The sequence below is a fragment of the Aethalodelphis obliquidens genome, unplaced genomic scaffold (genome assembly GCF_003676395.1).
Source record: "Aethalodelphis obliquidens isolate GAN/ISIS:26980383/991018 unplaced genomic scaffold, ASM367639v1 scaffold140, whole genome shotgun sequence".
NCBI lineage: Eukaryota > Metazoa > Chordata > Mammalia > Artiodactyla > Delphinidae > Aethalodelphis > Aethalodelphis obliquidens.
Window position 1 is genome coordinate 420,051 of NW_020838084.1, and position 22,702 is coordinate 442,752.

Sequence of the window (22,702 nt, forward strand, 5' to 3'; positions counted from 1 at the left end):
ACACGCACATGCACAATGGTAAATGATATATTCCACCTGAGACTGTTTTTTAGTACATGATGTTACATCACAATTATTTTGACATAACATTTTCCATGACATTAAAAAGCCTTTGCAAACTTCCTTTATAATAACTATGCAATATCCAATGATATGAATTTACCTATGACTAATTAACAAAAGTATTATTTCTATTTATTTTTGTTCATTAAATTATCATTGTGGTGATTTTTTCCCCCACAAACTTCGGTGCATATTTCAAATTATTTTCTCATGGTATATTATTAGAAATGGAATTACTAGGTCAAAGGTGTATGAACTATTTTAAGGTTGCTATTCAATAATACCAAAATGCTTTCCAGAAAGATTTTGATCAATACTAGTAATGTAGAAAAGGTCACATGTACCTCTGATAGTGTTGAGTGTTTGCTTGAAAAATATTTTCCAGTTTGATAGACAAAATGATATTTAATTGATTTAAATTGCATTTCTTTCATGATTAATGAAGTGGAACACACTTTCAATGTTTATTAGACATTTGTACTTCTGCTGTGAGAGTTCTTTAAATATTAAGATTATTAACCTTATATCTAGCTCATTTGCTGCAATTTATTTTTTAGTTTGTGGCTTGCCTCTTAATTTTGTTCATGAATTCTTGATCTAGGAAAAAATGTAAACCATTACTTTCTTTTCCATTGTCATTTCCTCTATATTTTTAATGCTACAGATGTCCTTCCCAATCCAAAAGCCAAATAAATATTCATTTTTCTGGAGATTAATTTGGAAATGTGTATTTAGGGCCTAAAAATACTTTCTCAGTAACTTACCTTTCAAGACTATGCTCTAAGTGGGAAATGATAAAAATCTGAATTATTTTGATGATTTTCATGACAGAAGCATGAAGTATAAAGTAAGAAAACACAATACAAATTCAGCAGGATATTCACTGGGACTTTTACAGTTGCCTCAGAATTTTGGTTAAAGCCACATAGCTAAAAAAAAAAAAAAAAAAAAAAAAAGATGCCAAGTATCCCCATATTCTAAAGAGAGCCACCAAGGAGTCCTGAACACAATCCAATAGGGCTTAGGCAGGGGTGGCAGACTACTCATACTACTGATACTTATTCCATTCCTTCTCAGCCCAAATGTACTTAGAGACTAGAAAGAATTAGAGAACAATTTACAGTGTTGTGGGTCCTTGGCTTGGGAAAGAGTGTCTTTCTCTCCCTTGAGGAAGGGAAGGGCATGTGACTCCCTTGCCAAAGCCATGTGAAGAGGGATCCAAAGAACCACTTATAGAGATTGGGGGAATCTGCATGAGATAAGAAGAGAGGGGAGTATTTTATCACATTTTGGATAGTCAACAGTTTCCTTCCAGATTGGAATTTCTGATGATTACTAAGGTTTGACTTGCTCCTAAAGACCTCTCTACATTAAGTGCATTCCTATGGCTTCTCTTCACCATGTATTCAACTACACTTAATAACTTTTTTATATTGAATTATAGTTGTTTTACAATATTATATTAGTTTAAGGTATACAACATAGTGGTTCAATATTTTTATAGATTATATTCATTTAAAGTTATTATAAAATAATGGCTATATTTCCCTGTGCTGTAGAATATATCCTTGTGATTTATTTATTTTATAAATGGTAGTTCATACTTCTTAATCCCCTACCCCTCCCTCCTTCCCTCTCCCCACTAGTAACCACTAGCTTGTTCCCTGTATCTGGGAGTCTGTTTCTGTTTTGTTATATTCATTTGTTTGTTTTATTTTTTAGATTCCACATATAAGTGATAACATACAGTATTTGTCTTTCTCTGTCTGACATTTCAATAAGCATAATACCTTCTAGGTCCATTCATGTTGTTGCAAATGGCAGACTTTCATTTGTTTTTATGGTTAATATTCCACTGTATTTATATACCACATCTTTTTTATGCATTCATCTGTTGATGGACACTTAGGTTGCTTCCTTATCTTGACTATTGTAAATAATGCTGCTATGAAAACTGGGGTGCATATATCTTTTTGAATTAGTGTTTTTTGGTTTTTTTCGAATATATACCCAGGAGTAGAATTGCTGGATCACATGGTAGTTCTATTTTTAGTTTTTTGAGGAGCCTCCATACTGTTTTCCATAGTGGCTGAACCAATTCACATTCCCACCAACAGTGTAGAGGGTTCCTTCTCCTCCACATCCTTGCCAACATTTGTTATTTGTGTTCTTTCTGATGATAGCCATTCTGTCAGGTGTAAGGTGATACCTCACTTTGGTTTTGACTTGCATTTCTCTGATGATTAGCGACGTTGAGTAACTTGAACTCTGGTTGAAAGATCATCCATGATCACTACATACATGGGCTTATCTCTGCTGATGAATTTTCTGATGTTAACGAGATCTGAAGCCTGGTTAAAGGCTCTTCAATACTCTTTGCACATGTTTTCTCACCATCATGACCTTCTTGGTGACTTATAATCTCTGAAGTTGGACTGAAGCTATGATCATGTGACCCACATCATGGGCTGTCTGTCCTATGTATAGATTCATCCTAATGTAGGACAGTGTCTAAGATTAGAGCACAGTTATTCTAATTCTTACTATAGTCTTGGAAGCTCCCTGGCTGGGAGCCAATTCTGTGAGTATCTATCCTAAGGCTTAAACATCTATCCTTTGAAGGGAGGTTAATCTGTCTCTTTAACCTGTCTTTACACTCAGAAGTTTCTTAAACTCAGAGTTATGAAGAGTTATCCTTGGAATATGTGGTCACATTACCCGTGATCCAAAATCTTCCTCAAATCCTTGATTTTGAATAAATTTCTTGTTCTTTTTCAGGCTCTTTCTCGTCATCTGATAACACAGATTTTTAAAGTACAGCTATCACTTATATCTGATACTTGGCAGTAGTGAGGAAACCAACCAGCTCAAAGGAGAGGAGAGGAAGAGTAAAGAAGAAGAGAAAAAGGAAATGGAAACGAAAATGGAAAGAAAAGAAAGGAAATTATTCTTAAACAAGTCTCCACCACATAGCTTCCTAAGAGGCAAGCTAGAGACTCAATTGACCCTCCAACCTGACAAAAATACTAAAAAAATGGAGGACAAAAAATGTGAAATAATTGTTTTCAAGACATTGGACATCCAGGAATGAAAACCAGTGATCCCTGAGAGATGAGGAAAAATGAGGTGAACCTTTACAACTTGGGGGAGTTTCCAGTTTGTGGTGCAATGAGGGAGAACGCAGTCAAAGTCCAAAGGATTCACTCAGTTTAGGTGACAGAGATGAGACCAGAAAGACCAAGGTGGCTAGAGTTCAGAGAACAGAATACCAAAAAGGAGAGCGCTGCACTTAGGGAGAACTCCAGACACCTTTGAAGGATTGCCATAAAATATTCAGGAGAGTACTGATTAGTGAATGCATATAAAGAAATTATCCAAGGCTTGGAAAAGAACCACCTGAAAGTGTTAGAGGGAACAAGTGTCAGAAGCTCAGACAGGTCTGGGGATCATGCCTGTTCCCACCATCCAGAGCAGAAAAACTCAATTCCTGAGGCATGGGGTATTCAGATGGGCTTGCCTCAGTAGGCTGGGATAATTTAGCAGAACAATGCTGTGGTCCTGCCTAATAAATCTTAAAAGCAAGGCCTGAAAAAGATTTAACTGCTTCCGAGTAATTGCTTCTCATAATAAAGCTCAAGAAGATGTATAATAATACAATAATAGCACCAAAAGGTAAACCTTTATACCAAAATTTTACCAAAAAGTAAAGTTCATAATGCCTGGCATGCAATTAAAAAAAAAACTCAAGCATATGAAAAAACAGAAAAATGTGACCCATCATGAGGAGGAAAAAGAAAGTTAATCAATCCAAACTGACCCAGAACTTACACAGATGCTATATTTAGCAGACAAGCACATTAAAAAAGTTATTATAACTATGTTCCATATGTCCAAAAGGCTAGAAAAAAGAATGGTCATGTTAAGTAGAGAAATGAGATATATTTAATAAGGTGCAAATCACGGGCTTAGTGATAGAAAGCAGAATAATTGAAATAAAAAATACACTGGATGGAATTAACTAGGAAAGATTAGTGAACTTTCCTAGTTAATTCAAGTTCCAAGTGAACTTGAAGACATAACAATAGCAAACATTCTAAATTAAATAAAAATAAAAATTTAAAAACAAACAGCACATAAATGCCCTTGTTTACACTGTTTCCTCTTTTGGGAACACTTTCCCCCATCCCAACCATCCATCCATCCTTCATCCAGTTAACTCTGAATCTGCCTTCAAGTCTCAGCTCAATCATCACTTCCTCCATCTTTCACCTCCCTGAGTAGATCAAATCCTCTTTAAACCTACTCACAAAGCCCCCTACTTACCCTCCACAGCAGTGTCAACTTCACAAAAATTTGGTCTGTGATTAATGTCTGTCTTCTTCACAAGACAGTAAGTTCCGTGAGGGTAAAGAAAACATGTTTATTTCTGCCTACTATGATATCCCCAGCAACTCAAACTGTGCCAATCATATAGTGTTCCTGTACCCTGAATACTGTGTCTCTCACCTCTGGGATTTTAATCTATTAATTATAAACCCTCTCTCCCATATCTTCAACCTCTTTCTCTACTGGCTGTATCCTACCCAACATCCCTTTTTCTTACTAAATATACCTTGATTTTTATTATGGGTGATAATGTTCTCAATTGTAAGCATACTTCCCAGACACCCTTGCAGACAGTGGTGGTCATGTGTCACAGTTCTGTCCACTGGATGTAGATGGAAATTGTTGGGTAGGATTTGGGGGAAAGCTCTGTATAAAGGAGATGAATTCTACTGACAAGTTATTTTACCCTCTCCTCTTCCTCATCTTCCTACCTGGAACATGTAAATGATGGGTGGAGTTGCAGCAGCCATCCTGCAACCATGATGGGAGCCACATGCTAAGGATCATGGAACAACAACAAAAAAATATGTGGTACCTGAGACACTGATGAAATCATGGAAGTCCTGGGCTTTATACCATTGGATTTGTTTTAGTAAGATAAAGATATCCCCTAGTCATTTTAAGCAACTTACTTTTCAGATCTCTGTTACTCATATCCAAATGCAATTCCAAATGCCTATCACAAAACATGAAATCTCTCTCTCTCTCTCTCTGACAAACACACACACGGAATCTTTAATACACTATCTCATTCACACATGATTCCCTCTATGACTTATGTGATAATGACTGTGATTTATGATCTCCACACACTGTCCCAGTTCTCCAAACTATCACACTAACCCACACACTGTCTTTATTACTCCCATTTCTGCACATACATTATCCTATCCTGTACTATCATACACACAAGTGTCCATACAGTACCATGACACCCACTGTCAAATGTAAGTACCTCTAATCAACCTCCATTATCACACACACCATCTCCATCACTCAGTCACATCTACCATTACTCAATCCCTACACTATCACACAGTGCCTATCCATACCCACTATCATACACACAGTCCACATCCCCACTATAAAACCTCCATCATCCTCCAAAATTCCTTTCCCACATGCTCATGCTATCTCCATATCATACACACTCACAATCAATAACCACATCACCTCCATTCTCACACATTCTTTTGCCATTCCTCACTGACACTCAGAAACTGCATTTACCCATCACACACTTTATTCAACAACTCCACTCAGACACTCATGATTTCCATGCTCTAAGTTATCATAAGTATTACCATTCCCCATTGTCATGCATGCTCACTGTACCTATCTGCCCCCACTAATTGATATACTTCTTATTGCCCCCAGCATCACACACTCAAACATATAAACACACTAACCCTATCACTTCCACCATGTACCTATCTTCTACCATCACACTACATTTTCCCCATTCCACCCACTGTCTACGTCCTCCTATTATTGCTTGAAATGCCCCATCCACATTTTCAAACACACAAGCATCCCAGGGTCTCATTAACATCGTGTCCTTTCTCACTATTTTCTTTCCCTCCCTACTCTTTCACACAACCATACATATGCACAGTTCTCATCTTCCACAGTATGACATGCACTGCATCCCTATCATTATCACATACTTTCTGATCTTGTCCTGTCACTAACATTCACATTGCCCCTGACTTCATTTTCAGTGATTTCATACCATCCTCCACTATTATTCACACCGTCCCCATTGCCACCATGATCACACATACCTTGCTCACATCACTTCCCACTATCCCACTGTCACTCAATACTCTCCCCATCTCTGCATCAAATACACAGCTCAGATCATCCACAATTTCACACATGGTGCCCATCCCCTGCAATCTTTCTCATTTTCTCTCTTTTTTCCCTTCCCTTCTCTTCTCTCCCACCCCCATACCACATACTTTCCCAATATGTGGTTATTACATAAATGCAGATATAGTAGGGAAATTTCTTACATGAAGCTTCATTTCAAAGCTTTAGTAAGTAGAGGAACAGACCATGGTCAAATTACAATATTTTGTGTTCCCACTTTAGCTAGTTGTAAATGGATTCCTTTTGGTACATTTGCCTTTAAGAAACATTTCTTCATGTTTTGTTACTGCATTTAGATGAAGTTTTTAAATATTCCATTGATATGACTTTAATATGAAACTATGCAGTTAAGTTATTTGCACTATACTTAAGTCTTCCTAAAATATCCCAACAGTTTTTTTTGTGAAGCTAAAAGCAAAATTGTGATATTTTTGGTACTGTAGAGGATAGACAGGTTCAAGCAAATGGCAATACTGAAGATATCACTAAGCTATGTTAGATGGAACGCTTAATCTTCACTTCTCATGCTTCCATGTGGAAGAACTTCAACTAGACTAACACTCCTGCTTTTCTGTCCATGGGAAAAGAGATGAGTTATATGACTAATATGTTTAGGAGAAATATCTGAGTAGGCTTGGCTTGGGCCCTTGCTCTCTGCTTCTCTTTCAGGAATCTGTGTGCCTATAGTGAACATGCATTCTGACTGGCTCCCTGCCATACAATAAGGGGCCTACTTTGGCCTGGAGTCTTGTGGTTTTGCAGTTGTCTGGGCAAATCTGCCTAATTCTGGGGTCCACACTAATTGGAACTCCACACTAAAAGCATCTTCTCCAACCAGCTTTATTAGTAATGAAGATGATGTTTTGATCTCCATCTATCTGATTCCTACATTTATATTTCAATTGGTTTTGAACCTAGGCAGGGAAGACAAGTGTTATTTATTGATCCCTTACAATTCCCACACAATGTAGACCACTGAAATCATGTAAATTCTCTTTACTGGCTTTATCTGTCTTTAACACAAACAAGTTTCAAGGTGGAGTTTGTTTTTGATTAGCACTTAAGATTGCTTAGAATTCTTTCATGGGATAGGGTGGCAAACCTTTATGTGAAATACTAGAAAAGGAGTTAGATATTCATCCAGATGTACGGAAGCCTTACTAGAGAAAGACAAGATTATACATCGGTGAACCATTTCTTAAGGGGTAAAAAACCCTTTTAAGAAAAAACTAGAATTTAGTCTGATAGGATGTTCTTGTTAACAAGTTTTCTGGAAATTTATACTCTAACAGACATTTTAGCTATTTCTTTTTTTTCTTTTTGCTAGCTAGCTTTGTGCTAGCTTTTGAGCCCTTGCATACAAACTTAAATACTGTGCTTGTCTACTTATTAGTGAAATAACACCATTTCAGAGTACAATTTGTGTCCAAGGTAACTAGGCCCAAATATTGGAATTTTCAGTTTTTACCCTAGGACAATTTGTGTTGTACAGAAATGCCAACTGTTCTCTGGAAATAAAGCAGTGTGAGAACTGGACTTCACATGTGACCTCTTTTGCATAGGAACACTTTTCATACTTGCACATAGTTGGGTGTTCTAGTGGTACTGACCCAAATACAACAAGGTCAATACTGCTAATCCATTAGCAGTACTATTTACAATTACCAAGATATGGAAGCAACTTAAGTGTTCATCAACAGACGAATGGATAAAGAAGATGTGACATATATATTCAATGAAACACTGCTCAGCCATAAAAAAAGAATGAAATTTTGCCATTTGCAGCAACATGGATGGACTTGGAGGGTATTATGCTAAGTGAAATAAGTTAGACAGAGAAAGACAAATACTCTATGATATCACTTATATGTGGAATCTGAAAGATAAAACAAACTTGTGAATATAGCAAAAAAGAAACAGACTCACAGACATGGAGAACAAATTAGTGGTTACCGGTGGGGAGAGGGAAAGGGGGAGGGGCGAGACAGAGGTAGGCATTTAAGAGGCAGAAACTACTAGGTATAAAGTGAATAAGCTACAAGGATATACTGTACAACACAGGGAATATAGCCAATATTTTATAATAACTATAAATGGAGCATAACCTTTAAAAATTGTGAATTAGCATATTGTACATCTGAAACATATATTGTACAGCAACTCTACCTCAATTTAAAAAAAAACACAATGAGATATCACCTCACACCTGTCAGAATGGCTATCATTAAAAAGTCTACAAATAACAAATGTTGGCAACGATGTGGAGAAAAGAGAACCCTTGTACACTGTTGGTGGGGTTGTAAATTGCCACTATGGAAAACAGTATGGAAGCTCTTCAAAAAACTAAAAATGGAACTACCATATGATCCCTCTGAATTCCAGACAAGACTGACACTGACTAATTCATTTATCCATTCACCTATCCATTCATTACTTTATGGTGCTATATGTTAATCTAATCAATACATTTAATAAGGACCTGTTATGTGTCTGGCATGGTTCTAAGGCCCTTGAGATGTATCAGTAAACAAAACAGACAAAAATCCCTGCCTTCATGAAGCTTACATTATAAAACATACTTAGGCATACCCTGATCAAATTCCTGAACTCAAAGAATAAAGAAAACATCTTACAACCTTACAGATAGAAAGAAAAAATTATCTACAATAGAAAAATTAAAGCCAGACAGGCAAAGAACTTTACACGAAACTTCATGATTTCAATCACTAATTTTCCCAGAAATGGCTTTACTAAATTCTCAGGAACGCTGAAGTCAGTCTTTGACTCAGAACCTATGTTTTCCTAGGACACATTATCTAACAGGGGCAATACTACCCTTTTCTCATGCAACTAGATGTGTGCTTTTCAATTTTTTTTAAATTAACGATATATTGTTTAGGGACATACATATAAGGTGATAAAACTATAAGAAAACCAAGGGGACTGTTAATACAAAAGTCAGGGAGAAGTGTTACCTCTAGATGGAGGTAGACGGGAGGGGTGATTGGAGAAGCACACATGGCAGGGGGGGCACTAAGGTATGGCTAATGTTCTATTTCTTGTCCTGGATGGTGGGTTTACTGGCATTATTTTATTCATATTATTTTAAATGTAAATAATCATTCATTCATTCAACAAATAATAAGTGCCCATCATGTATCAGGCATTATTCTAGGCATTGTAGACACAGAAATAAATTAGATAAAAATCTCCGTCCTTATGGAGCTTGCAATAAAATCTTCCAGAGCTTAAGCACAAGAACATACACACTGAAAGAGTCTACCAAGTGTCCAGTACAATAGATACACAAATATCCACACATCACCATGAAATTTCAGAATATCAGTGATAAAGTAGAAATTCTAAAAGCTTCCAGGAGTTGGGGGTGGAAATAGTCCAGACTGGAATAGGACAGAAAGCTCTAGAAAGGGGATTTCCAGAAAATAACCTAACTTACTTGAGTATGTTGCAAAAACCCAAACAAAACCAAAAAAAACAGACATACAGATTAGATGGAAAAGATAGTAATATATAAAAAATGCAAGTGAAAAGCAATTATTCAATCTAGAATTGATAAAAATGTGTACAAGAAAAATGTAATCACAATTCACTACTGGTTTCTTTAGTGAACAATGCACACACAATAATGTAAATGTTATCATTAAAAATGTATGCTATAACTATATTAAAAGGATGGAGAAGGGAAGTAGGAGAGGAAAAGTGAAAATTTAATCTTCATCTACCACAACAGGAAGTCAACAGCTAATACCTGAAATAAGTAACTCAAGAAATAATAGTATAGCCGTATTGTTTAGAATTATTGAGATAAAAACCAAAATAAATAGCTAACACATTTCAAAGTTGGTTACTTCAGGCACTTGAGCCTGGTGAGTGTGGGGAGGTGAAGCTAAATACTGCTATTTTTTGTTATGACTAAATATTTTTAAGCCATATATAGGCCTTATTATAATATAGAATATACTGTATCTAAATATTATACTTACTATAATAAAAATACAAAATAGAATATACTTTCATTATAAAGGGAGCTAGTTAATTATAAAGGAAAGGGATATGATGAGAACTGGGATTTACTGAAATTAATATGGCCAACAGAATAGATCAAGAGGTGAGGAGCATATAAATGTAGAAAGTGAAGGGCCCCCAATGTTTGCCTTTTATTCTTTTGCAACTCAGGGAAGTGGGTGTTCCAAATTGTTCTTAAATTGTAGCAATAGTCAAAGGGGAGTTTTACACTTGAGAAGTGACCACCAGAGGACCTGGTAGCCCCAGTCTCACAGGTAGGGTGGAACTGGAAATTATGGGTCCAAGATAGTCAGAGACAGGGGAGACTGAAGACAGGAGAGGGGAAATTTATTCTGGGAAAGAAACTCAGACTGCCACAAGAGAGCACAAGAAGAATGTAGTATTTCCCCTGGTTCCCCTCCTACCTTTCCTGCTGCTCATTCTCAGCTTTTTTGCCCCCATCCCCACTCCCAAATGCCTGTATTTCTGAGATTCTTCCCCGCCCCCACCTTTTCTCACTCCACACACTCTCCTGGGGCAAGCTCATTCATACCTTAATTAAAACCAGCACCTCTATGCTTGATGACCTCCAAATCTATCTGTAACCCTACTTGCTTCACAGCAGAATAAATTCCTGACTGCCTGCTGAATACTTCCTCTTGGACATTCCAAAGGTGCTTCAGACTTTGTTCAAAATTGAACTCATCATTTTTTCCCCTCAAACCTGTTCCTCATTCTGAGTTCTCCAGCTCATGGAATGGTTTTTACATTTCAACCACCAAAGGCAGAAAGAAAACTGAAGATCATCCTAGATTCCTTCTTCTCATCGGCCTCCCTGTATCCTCCAGTCAGCCACTGAGTTCTTAATTTTTCACATACATGTATTCTAATTTCATTCCCACTGCCTTAACTCAGGCTTCAACATCTCTCCTCTTTTGTAATAGCCTCTGAACTCGTCTCCCTGTACCCAGTTCTGTTTTCTCCAGTCTATCCATCAAAATCTCATCCGCTAGACAACTGATGAGGACATACTGTATAGCACAGGGAACTCTACTTAATGCACTGTGGTGACCTAAATGGGAAGGAAATCCAAAAAAGAGGGGATATATGTATGTGTGTGGCTGATTCATTTTGCTGTGCAGTAGAAATGGACACAGCATTGTAAAGCAACTATACTCCAATAAAAATTAATTTAAAAAAACTCATTCACTGGATATTTCTAAAATGCAAATCTGTTCCTGTTAATAATCCCTTGACTAAAATCCCAATATCTCCCCACTGTTCTTAGTATAGCATTCAAGGCTCTCAATGATCTGGCCACTATCTTCTTCTCATTAAATACCCTCTCACTTTCTATGTTCCAAGTATACTAACCATTTTGAACATACCATAAATATACTGAAAACATTGAATTATTTCATATAATGTGTCTTTGCTCATACCACCACTGCTTGGAATGACTCTCTTCTATTTCTCAGCCCCAACAGTTAAAGCTGACAACATCTACACACCTTGCAGGACTTAGGCATTAATTTCTTTCTGGAACCCTCTCCCACCCAACAGAATTAACTATGTCCTCCTCTGTGTCTCTAATGTATTCTATATAGACTTTTATCAAGCATCTGTGATATTTTGCTGTGTACATTTGTTTATGTGTCTCTTCTACTAATATCAGCTTCTCTAGGACTAGGAACATATCTTTTTCACCTCTCTATTCAAAATATATATCACAGTGCCTGGTATAAAGAAGATGCTTAACAAATGTTTCTGAATAAATAAAAGAATCATCATAAGGATGTAATATATGAGGCCAGCCTGATGCCAATCTCCTATCTATGGCAGACATCAGCAATCTACCATAGAATTGTCCCCATGCACCTCAGAATCATTGTCAAGCCAGCATATTATTAAAACCGATTTCAATCAATTGGAATTGGCACAAGATATAAAATTTATTTCTTATCCTGGAATGTAGGCTGTCACAATGGAGTGCCTCAGTAATTACTGGAGTTGATCTAAGAGAATTAACATGGGAGAATAAACATAACCAATGGCAGAGTATCTCCTAAACACTCTTTGCAACAGTATGTTGTAGCAAAAATTGGCATCAGGAGGTAAATTCTGTCTGTATACATCCAGCACTACCCATTGAAGAGACATCTTGTCATCAGAAGAGACAAAACCCCACATATTGGTATTCTGATTTATACTTCAATTTCGTCTCAATTGATTCAGAAAATATTCCTCTCTAAGGATCAGAAATCTGATAACAAGCAAAGTGCTGCACCTGAGCTACCAGGCATATCACACTTGGAGAAACAATGGATCAACTTATCTTCATTCCTTCTGCATCCAGAACCCCTGGGAAAGTACAGAAGAGAAAAAACTCCTTTCTCAAATGGAACAACAATCTATTGGAGCACTGTTTCCAAATCTTAAGACCATAACACATATACAAAATGATAACTTATCTACAGACATGGGGCTATACTGGACAAGACTGTTCATTGCCAGAAGTAACTGGCCTGGAAGCTCCAGGCAAATTGGGCTGCCTGTACAGTGTATTAGTTTCCTATTGTCACTACAAATTACCACAAACTTAGTGGCTTAAAGCAACATAAGTTTATTCTTTTACAGTTCTAGAAGTCGAAAGTCTAAAATGGGTTCACAAGGTTGCATTCCTTCTGGATGCTCTAGGGGAGAAGCATTTCCTTGCTTTTTCTAGCTTCTAGAGTCTACATTTTTTGGCTCACGGTCCCTTTCTTCAACATCAAAGTCATCAGCTTAGCATCTTATTTCCTCTCTGACCCCTGCTTCTGCCCACATATCTTCTCTCTATAACTCTGACCATCTTGCCTATCTCTTATAAAGAGCCTTGTGATTATACTGAGCCCACCCTAATCATCTAGGACAATCTCCATAGCTCAAAATCCTTAACCTTTTACCATTTCAAGTAACATATTAGGTTCATATTCAGGTTCTGGGAATTAAGACAGACATCTTTGGAGGTCCACTATTTAGCCTACCATTTGCAGATTGTGCAAGCTGTGCATCACATGATTCTGCAGGGTATCATTCATACTGTGCACATCATAGATATTTGCATTTATTATGACAATTTTCTGGCAGGTAGTAATAAAATGTTTTGAGGGAGAGATACCATATTCCAATTCACACAAAGGTACCATATGACTTAGCAGAAGCTCATGGTCTAAAGTGATTAATATCTCAACACAGCTGTAAAACACTGGGGTCAGGGAGCTCTGTATTATAGAGGGTTGAGGCCCTGGAAGAACTAAAAAAATTATAGCAAACATTCATTAAGTGTGTACTATGTGCCAGGCACTACACTAGACACTTTATAACCCTTAAAATCCCTTGAATCTTTACAACTTGTTGTGGTATTAATATTCTGACCCAAAAAATGAGCAACATGAGACTCAGAGAGATTTATTAAATATAACCAAGGTCACACAGCTAGAAGGTGGTTAAGCTGGTAAATAAACCTAGGTATAGCTGATTCTAGAACACAAATACTTTTCTGCTGTACCATGCTGCCTCTCTTTTTTTTTATTCTTTTGGCCGTGCCACACGGCATGTGGGATCTTATTTCCCCAACCAGGGATTGAACCCATGCCCCCTGCAGTGGAAGCGCAGAGTCTTAACCACTGGACCACCAGGGAAATCCCCATGCTGCCTTCTTAAAGTGAGAGGATATAAAAATCAATGTATTAGAGTTCTTATACCTTGAGTTTCTGGAAGGCATACCGATCTGTCAGTGCTAAGGCACTGAATATTCCTATGGCAATTTCAAGCAGTAGTTCCTCTGAATACTGGGTGATAGACAAGCAACCTATGTCTATACCCATACCGGGAGGAAAATCATTCCATATTCCCTAGTTTCTCCACTTCTTATCGGCTAGATTTTCTCGGTTTATTTTGGCTTTTCTGGTTATAATTCCTAAAATGATCTGGAACCTTTCCTGAAGCTTCCAGCACACACATCTGTCTGGCCTTCATTCCTACTCAGTCTTTTGTAGAACTGGACAATTCTCCCTTATTTCGTGATGATGAAACTGACCTAGCCAATTTCAGAGCCTACACCATGAGAAGTGGTTGTGGTGAACATTTGAGAAGAGAATCCAGTTATTAATGAAATCTTTCAAGTTTGGAGGTGATCTCTATTCAAAGCAATAAACGCTTTATAACCTTTACTCCATTTTCTGGAGCTCAATGTGGAGTTTCTGGGAGTATTTACCAGATTCCAAAACTGACTGAAGGCTACCAAAACTCACTGCACTGAAGAGTGAATTGTGATTTCTGGAATGAATCACTTAATGATGAATAAAGGCTAACAAATCTCTGAAGATTTACACATTGCCAGTATAAACCTAGAATAATTAAACTGTCTAGGATTCAAACCCTGGCTCTTCCAGTGATAGCTGTGTGACCTTGGGAAAATTCTTCCATCTCTTTTTCTTGGTTTCTTCACATGTAAAACAAGGATGAGAGTTCCTATATTATCCGATTGTTCCAAGAATTAAATGATTAAACAAACTATGTAAAGTTCTTATAGTAGTAGTATACATGGTAAGTGTATAATTATATGCAATAAATGGAAAGTATTTTAATTAACTTTTATTATGAATCCTTTTTTCATTTTTACCAAGATCTGATTTTTCTCACAAAGACCTTTCTACAGCATTACATTAATCAGATTCCTGTACTGTCTAATGCTGAGCAAGATTACACTTCAAATTGAAGGCCTTTTTACATTCACTGCACTATGAACTCACTGATACCAAATAAGGCTAAATCCTAAGGAAAGCATACTCATTTTTTTTTTTTTTGCGGTACACGGGCCTCTCACTGTTGTGGCCTCTCCTGTTGCGGAGCACAGGCTCCGGAGGCACAGGCCCAGCGGCCATGGCTCACGGGCCCAGCCACTTCGCGGCATGTGGGATCTTCCCGGACCGGGGCATGAACCTGCGTCCCCTGCATTGGCAGGCGGACTCTCAACTACTGCGGCACCAGGGAAGCCCACTCATATTTTTTACATACATTGAGGGTCTTGCCTTTATGAATCACTTAATGATAGATAAGACTTAGCCTCTAATTGAAGGCTTATTCATTCTAGGAGTTTCTCTCCACTATGAATTTGCAGATGATAAACAAGGATCTCCTTCCATCTCCACTATGAATTTTCTGATATTCTATAAGGACTGATATCACCAAAACCCCTTCCCACATTCATTACATGCATAAGCTTTCTTTGCACCATGAATTCTTTTTTGGCTTAATAAGATTTGAGCTAGATCTGAAAAGCCTTCCACACAGGCATTGCAACCATTTTCTTACCTTGGAACTCTCTCATGTTTCAAAAGAAAATGTCTGAGCTTGTCCTGAAGTCTTTCCCAGTTAATACCCTCATAAGGTTTCTCTTCACTATGCATTTTCATATGGTGGAAAAACCTTGATTATTCACTGCAATTTCTTTCACATTGGGAAAGTTTCCCCACCCTATGAAACTTCTGGTGTTGAAAGAGAACCGAGTTCTGCCTGAAGGCCTTCCCACATTTTTACAGCCATATTAATTAATAAGTTCTCAAGTGTGACTCCTCAGATGTCAAATTAAGATCGGCCTCATGACTAAAAATTCCTTTATATTCATTACCTTCACAGGATTTCTCTCTACTAGAGTACTCTGAGGCATCAACCTTGAACACTAACAAAAGACTTTTAGACACTAATCATACATGTAGGGCTTCTGTGCATCAAAAATTTCCCAGTGTCTCACACATTCTAAAAACTGTGCAGAGTCATAGTCCTATGAACCATATCTCTATGCTCTTTCTCCTAGGGGCTTTCCTCATATAACAGACATCTAGCTCAGCCTTTTCTCAGCCAATGCACTCTCAGCCTTTCTCTTCAGTAAGATTATTTTTATAAGTGGCAGTATTGTGCCCACAACAGACTTCCCTGGAGAAAGGAATATGTTAGATTCTTCCCTGCAAAGCTTTCTTGCAGCCTATGTCATCACATGCCAAGTCTTCTCCACAGAAGAGACTCTGACCAATTGGTCTTGGATTCTGGATCCATAATATTCTTCGGAATTTGGCTTTTTCTGAGATTTCCCTCATTGAAATAGATCCTAGTCTTAGTCATAAGCTTATCATCTAAAATGATAGATCCTCAAACATAAATGGGCAAAAAAACATACGTAAACCAGTCACAAAAAAGGAAATATAAAAACATGAAATATTTTACCTTATCAGTCATCAATAACTGTAAATTGAAACAACCATGTGAGATTAACTGTTCCTCTCTCACTCTCACCAAGCAGTTTATATGAGTGCATGTTTGACTGCTGTCCTTGCTGGTATGAATGTAAACTGGTAAAAACTTCTAGAAAACAACTTTCCAGTGTGTAATTATGAGCCATAGAATAGTCGTACCTTTTGAGCCAGTAATTACTCTTTAAACAATCTACCAAACAAAATGGTCAGATATGCAAATAAAGATTCATGTACAAAACGATTCATTGAAGCATTTATATTAGTGAAAAAATGGAAACACACAAAATATCCAAAAACATGGAAATGGTTAAATAAATTGCAGTATACTTTTATGAAGGGATATTACGCAGCCAACAAAAATGTTGCCCAAAATTGTTACTGACAAGGGAGATTCTCATGTGAGATAATTTTTAAAGAAAACAGGTTTTAGAGGAGAAAGCATGGGCTGAATTGTGTCCCTTTAAAATTCACATGTTGAAGTCCTAACCTCCAGTACCTCAGAATGTGACTGTACCTGGATATAGGACCTTTAAAGAGGTAATTTAGTTAAGATGAGATCATTAGGGTAGGCCTTTATCCAATATGACTGGTGTCCTTATAAGAAGAAGTTAGAACACAGAGACACATAGAGGGAAGACCATGTGAAGACACAGGGAGGAAAAGATAGCCATCTACGAGCCAAGGAGAGAGGACTGAGAAGAAACTAACCTGGTCAACACCTTGATCTTAGACTTCTATGCCTCAGAATTCTGAGGAAATAAATTTCTGCCGTTTAAGATACCCAGCCTGTGGTACTTTGTTATGGCAGTCCTAGGAAACTAATACAGCAGGATACAAAATTGTATATACTGAAAGGAAATATATCAATTAGTTAATAGGATTTATATCTGGGTAATGAAATGAACAATTTTTATTTCCTTCCTTATAAAGTTTTGTTGTTCTCCAAAATCCTCACGATGAGCATGTGTCTACCTTTATAATACAAAGTATGTAAAAAAAAAAGATAAAGATATCCACAAGCAAACACAGAATAGATAGAAAAAACACATATAACTTTTACTTGATGAAATGAAGCTGCCAAAATGAGGTAGAAAGAAAATTAGTCAGAAAACTAAGGTCTAGGGACTTCATGGCTTTGTCTCACTTTTAGGTGGCCTCCCAACTCAGGGAGAGAGGGACTTGGAGAAGCAAAGTGATGTGAGGATGACTAGTTTGTTTGGAGACTAATGGCAGAGACAATGAAAGAGATTCAACTGAGTGGAAATGGGAAGATGCCCTGAACAAAGGAGGTGTTGAATGTGTAGAACTAAGAGAGAAAAGCAAGGATTTGGAAGAAGGGAGACGGCAAGAGATTCATTTTCAGGGCACTGAAGAAGGGGAAGCAATAGAGAAGGGAGAAGTAACTGGGCATGCTAACAAAAAGGTAACCAAAAAGAAAACAGGAAAAGAAAGATTCTCTTTTGCCTGATTTTATGGTACCCACCAGATGGAGAGTTTGAGAGGGGTATAGGGGTTTAGAATATGTAACCCCAAAATATGCCATGTTGGCATATTGATTATTTTGAATTAAAGGTACTTGAGAACCAGCTGGTGCAAGAATGATACTCTGACCCTCCTTTGTCCCCCTGAAAGCAGGAGAAAACTTTCTCAAGAGAAAGAGATCCTCCCTGTACCAGAAGGGTAGAAGGCATCCTTATCACCAGAGACAGGGAATTTAGGGCCCGAGAAGGCTGTACAAACAAACCTTGTTAATTCTTTACTATTTCTAGGCCAAACCCCTTTGCCTTGTCGATTCTTCATAAATACATTGTTTTTTTTTTTTTTTTGCGGTATTTAGGCATCTCACTGTTGTGGTCTCTCCCATTGCGGAGCATAGGCTCCAGACGCGCAGGCTCAGCGGCCATGGCTCACGGGCCTAGCCGCTCCACGGCATGTGGGATCTTCCCGGACCGGGGCACGAACCCGTGTCCCCTGCATCAGCAGGCGGACTCTCAACCACTGCGCCACCAGGGAAGCCCAATACATTGTTTTTTTAATCTACAAGGTATAACAGCTCTCTGTTCTGATCACTTGAGTCTCACATTTTTGTGGGACTCCTGTACATACAAAATTAAATTTGTTTTTATCCTGTTAATCTGTCTTATGTCAGTTTAATTATTAGACCAGTCAAGGGACCTATAAAGGAAGAAGGGAAAATTTTCCCACCCCTACAGTTGCAACAATAAAGACAACAACTACTACAACTATTTAGTAAGCATATACCAAGCACAAACACTCACTGAAATACTATATTTCACATGGAAACCTTGAGAGATAGGTATTATTATTACAAATGTATAGATGAAGAAACTGATGGTCAGAGAGGGAAACTGAGTTACTCAATATTTTAGAATTAGTAAGTAGGGGAACTGACAGCCAATTCAAGTATGCCTGGCTCTTAAGCTCCTGTGTTTTCCACCATGCCAAGGGGCCTCGTGGGCATTCACCAACCAAAATTCCAAAACTATCCTAACACTATCTAATAAAGCTGTAAGTTCACAAGTCCCTCCCTACCTCATTTTCCTTCCTTTGCTCACCTAAGAGGATTTCTTTCTGGGTTCTTTTGTCCTTAGCTCTTTCCAAATTCAGATGGGAATTTATTTTGGTCTTTTGATGTGGAAAATCCTGCAGCTGAAAAGGAAATAAAAGTTTGTGGTTAGAGGTGGGGTACTGCATGTCCTTAAATTCAGTTCTGAAGGGTACAGGGGGGGTGATGGAAGGGGGTTTCTTACTTATTAGATGTTTTAGAACCAGGCAAAGGTCTTGTGAAAGAGGCATAGAAATGCTTGTGTTCCCAAGAGCCACGGAGAGGGCGCTGACCTTGAGGGATGAAAACCTGATAAGAAAAACACAAGTCATTTACTCTCCATGGATTTGTTCCATAATCCAGGAACAGAAAACATTGGAATCCAAAGGTTACAGTGCACTGAATTGGTTAAGCATATAGGCTTCAGGGTTGAAGAGAGCAAGGCTAAAATCCCAATGTTACTTCTTACTTGCTATTGGACCTTGGGCAAATATCCTTACTTTTCTGAGCCCTGGATGTGTGCAAAGGGAGTGTTGCTTGCCATTCCAGTAAACAACAATGTTGCCAGCCATCAAGTCAGCAGCCACTGCAGCCGCCCCCCACTCCTCCCGCATGGTGCGCCCTGAAAGGAATTCACGATGGAGAAAAACAGGAAGCATTCTGTGCTGGGGATACTGGCCCTAGACAGTTATAAGATGCGTATCTAAGGAATAATTTGAGCCTGGACTCTTGCATCTTCCCATACATAGAAAGTACTAAAATGGTTAACTTGAGATGTCTATTTTTGTGATTAGCAGTAATATTTTGATGTTCAACTACATTTTTTTCCAGCAAAGAACTCCTATATACCCTGTCTCCTCCCTCAGTAAGGTCCCCGAATCAAACTTAACTCGCTACTTTTAGGTTGTACATATTTCCTCAGCCAACAGATATTTCCTCTATAAAATAAAGCAAATAAAAACCCAAAAGGTAATGAGACGTTCTGAGCCTAAACCTAATCTCAAAAGAAAATGAAAGAGTTCTAGGAAAATTTGCTAGTTCTGCCCCCGCAGCTTGTTTGGACAAACCCTCATGATAAAACAACTAAAAAAAATCTTGGTGAAAAAGAAGTAACAACTACTTGAAAACAACAAAAAGACAGGGCAATAAAAATATGGAAATATCAGAGCAACACCATGGGAAAAGGGGAACCTAGAGAAGTAAATATAAGCAGAGAGGCAATCCCCCCAAAATTTAACTTTCTATATTTCAGTTGCCTTGAAAGGCAAAGGAAACAGATAAAGCCCAGAACTACACAGAGTACGAAAACTATCAGGAGACCCTCCCTACAATAAGCTGGGACCCCAAAGACTACCATCTCGGGGTAGGAAGCAGGTCATTTTGTAGCTCAGGTTGAACTACAGGACTTGCCCTGGGATCCTTGAACCTTGAATTAGACAAAGAAGCAAATCAGCAGGATCAGCTGATAACAGAAAAGACTTCAAACACTGGGATTAGCAAACACAAACCATAAAATCAGTATTTTACCATGGATAAAGAAATAAGTAACAAACTTAAAGATACTTCCAAGCAACAGGAAACTGTAATAAGTGGTATATCATAAGTAAACCTAATCAACTTAAAAAAAATACAACACCCCAAATGAAAAACTCAAGGTATAGCTTTCATCAGGAGATTAGGAAAATAATTTATGAAAATTTAAGACAAGTCAGGAAATTAATAAGAGACAAAAGATGGAAAGTACAGAAGAGTGTAAGAGACTCAAACTGCTCTCACTCACTGAAGCAGGTGTCAGGACTTCGTAAAAGTGATCACGCTGAATTTTAACAACTACTTTACGAGGCACAAAATATATAATTTCACTGATAATACAGAAAATCCTTTTCAGCCCTTTCTCCATTTCTACAAGCAAAATTGGGCTCCAGACCTGCTTTTTCTTTAAAAGTAGCTAGTGAAATTCCAGAGCCTAACTTTACAAATGCAAATGTTCACAATCAACAAAAGGAAACTCAAAAAGAAATGTGGGCTCTGTACTCTCTCCCTACAGCCTTGAAGGGGTGGAAACCATTTTGCTTCACAATTATTTCAAATAATCTAAATTTGAAAGATGTTAAATTGAGAATTTTAATGAGAATGTCAATCTTGTTCTCTTTTACAATATGGAGACTTATGAATATTCATAACTGCTACCAACTAATTCTATTCTCTGTTAATACATATCTTTCCTTAGAAGTATTATTTAAAGAAAGGCATTTTATAAGACTCTTGCAACTTTAGAAATTGATGCTTTTTTCTATGAAAATAACCCACAAATGAAATGTGTAATTCTAATTAAGTATCTTATTTGGTAATTCATTAACCTGGTGGGGTAGACAGAATAATGGCTTTCCCAAGATGTCCACATCCTGATCCTGTGAGTATGTCACCTTACATGGCAAATGGGACTTTGCATGTGTGATTAAGGATCTTGAGATGGAGAGATTATCCTGAATTATACTGGTGGGCTCAATGTAATTACAAGAGTCTATAAGAAGGAAGCGGGAGGATGAGAGTCAGAGAAGGAGATATGATCATGAAAGTAGAAGGTCAGAGTCACAGAGTTGAAGACGATATACTGGTAGATCTGAAGATAGGGAAAACGACCATGAACCAAGGGAACGCCGGCAGCCTTTAAGAAGCCGGAAAAAGCAAGGAAACCGATTTCCCCTAGAGCCTCTGGAGGGAGCTCGGCCCTGCCAGCACCTTGATTTTAGGACTGCTGACCTCCAGAACTACAAGATAATAAATCTGTGTTTATTATCTACGTTTGCCACAATTTATTACAGCAGCAATAGGAAACTAATACATCTGGTGATAAAGCTGAAATTGCTATCTCTGTATTTAAAAACAGATTAATACTTCTAAGACCATTCTGACAAATTAGGAAAAGATCATTGGCACTTTCCTCTCTACCCATAGGCATGGATAAACAAATATAAATCCATGATTCTGCTGGATTTACTATGTAACAAATACTTTGAGAGGATATATTTCTTTTAAATGAACAGTGTCATGATTTCTATTTCACCAGTGAGAAAAATGAAACCCCTAAGGTCAGTACACTATAAGCTAGGATTTAAATCCCTGTCTACTGGCTACAAAGTCTAGTATTATTTCACTACATCTTGCTGCCTCTCAAACTGCTTGGGGTGTGATGAAGACAGGGTAGAACATCTAAATGTATTCCTCAAACAACCCACAGCTGCACAAAAGACTCCATGTTTGTGAGATACTCTACCTTTTTGCTTTAACTCGATGATCTCACAGTAAGCAACATGCTGTTTTCTTAGTTTGACTTCCCAAGTACCCCAAATGACATACCCTAGAGAGAGGACCTGAGTGTTCTCGCCACAAGAAAATATTAGTGTGAGACGTGTGTGCTTTTCTCTCTGAATCTTAGTCTCAGTAAATTAATTTGTATTTGTTTATCACCAAGTTTCATTTTAGCATTTCA

At 37.7% G+C, this 22,702-nt stretch overlaps 1 protein-coding gene across 1 annotated transcript in view; it reads right to left on the bottom strand.

Moving 5' to 3' along the window:
- The window catches only part of MAGED1 (MAGE family member D1), a 38,774-nt gene extending 19,254 nt beyond the window's left edge, over positions 1 to 19,520 (bottom strand). Inside the window, exons 1-2 of the mRNA XM_027099779.1 lie at positions 19,415 to 19,520; positions 19,220 to 19,313 (exon numbers count right to left, since the gene is read on the bottom strand). The gene's annotated coding sequence lies outside the window, so the exon portion shown is untranslated. The remainder of the gene's footprint in view (positions 1 to 19,219; positions 19,314 to 19,414) is intronic.
- Positions 19,521 to 22,702: the final 3,182 nt, after the last annotated feature.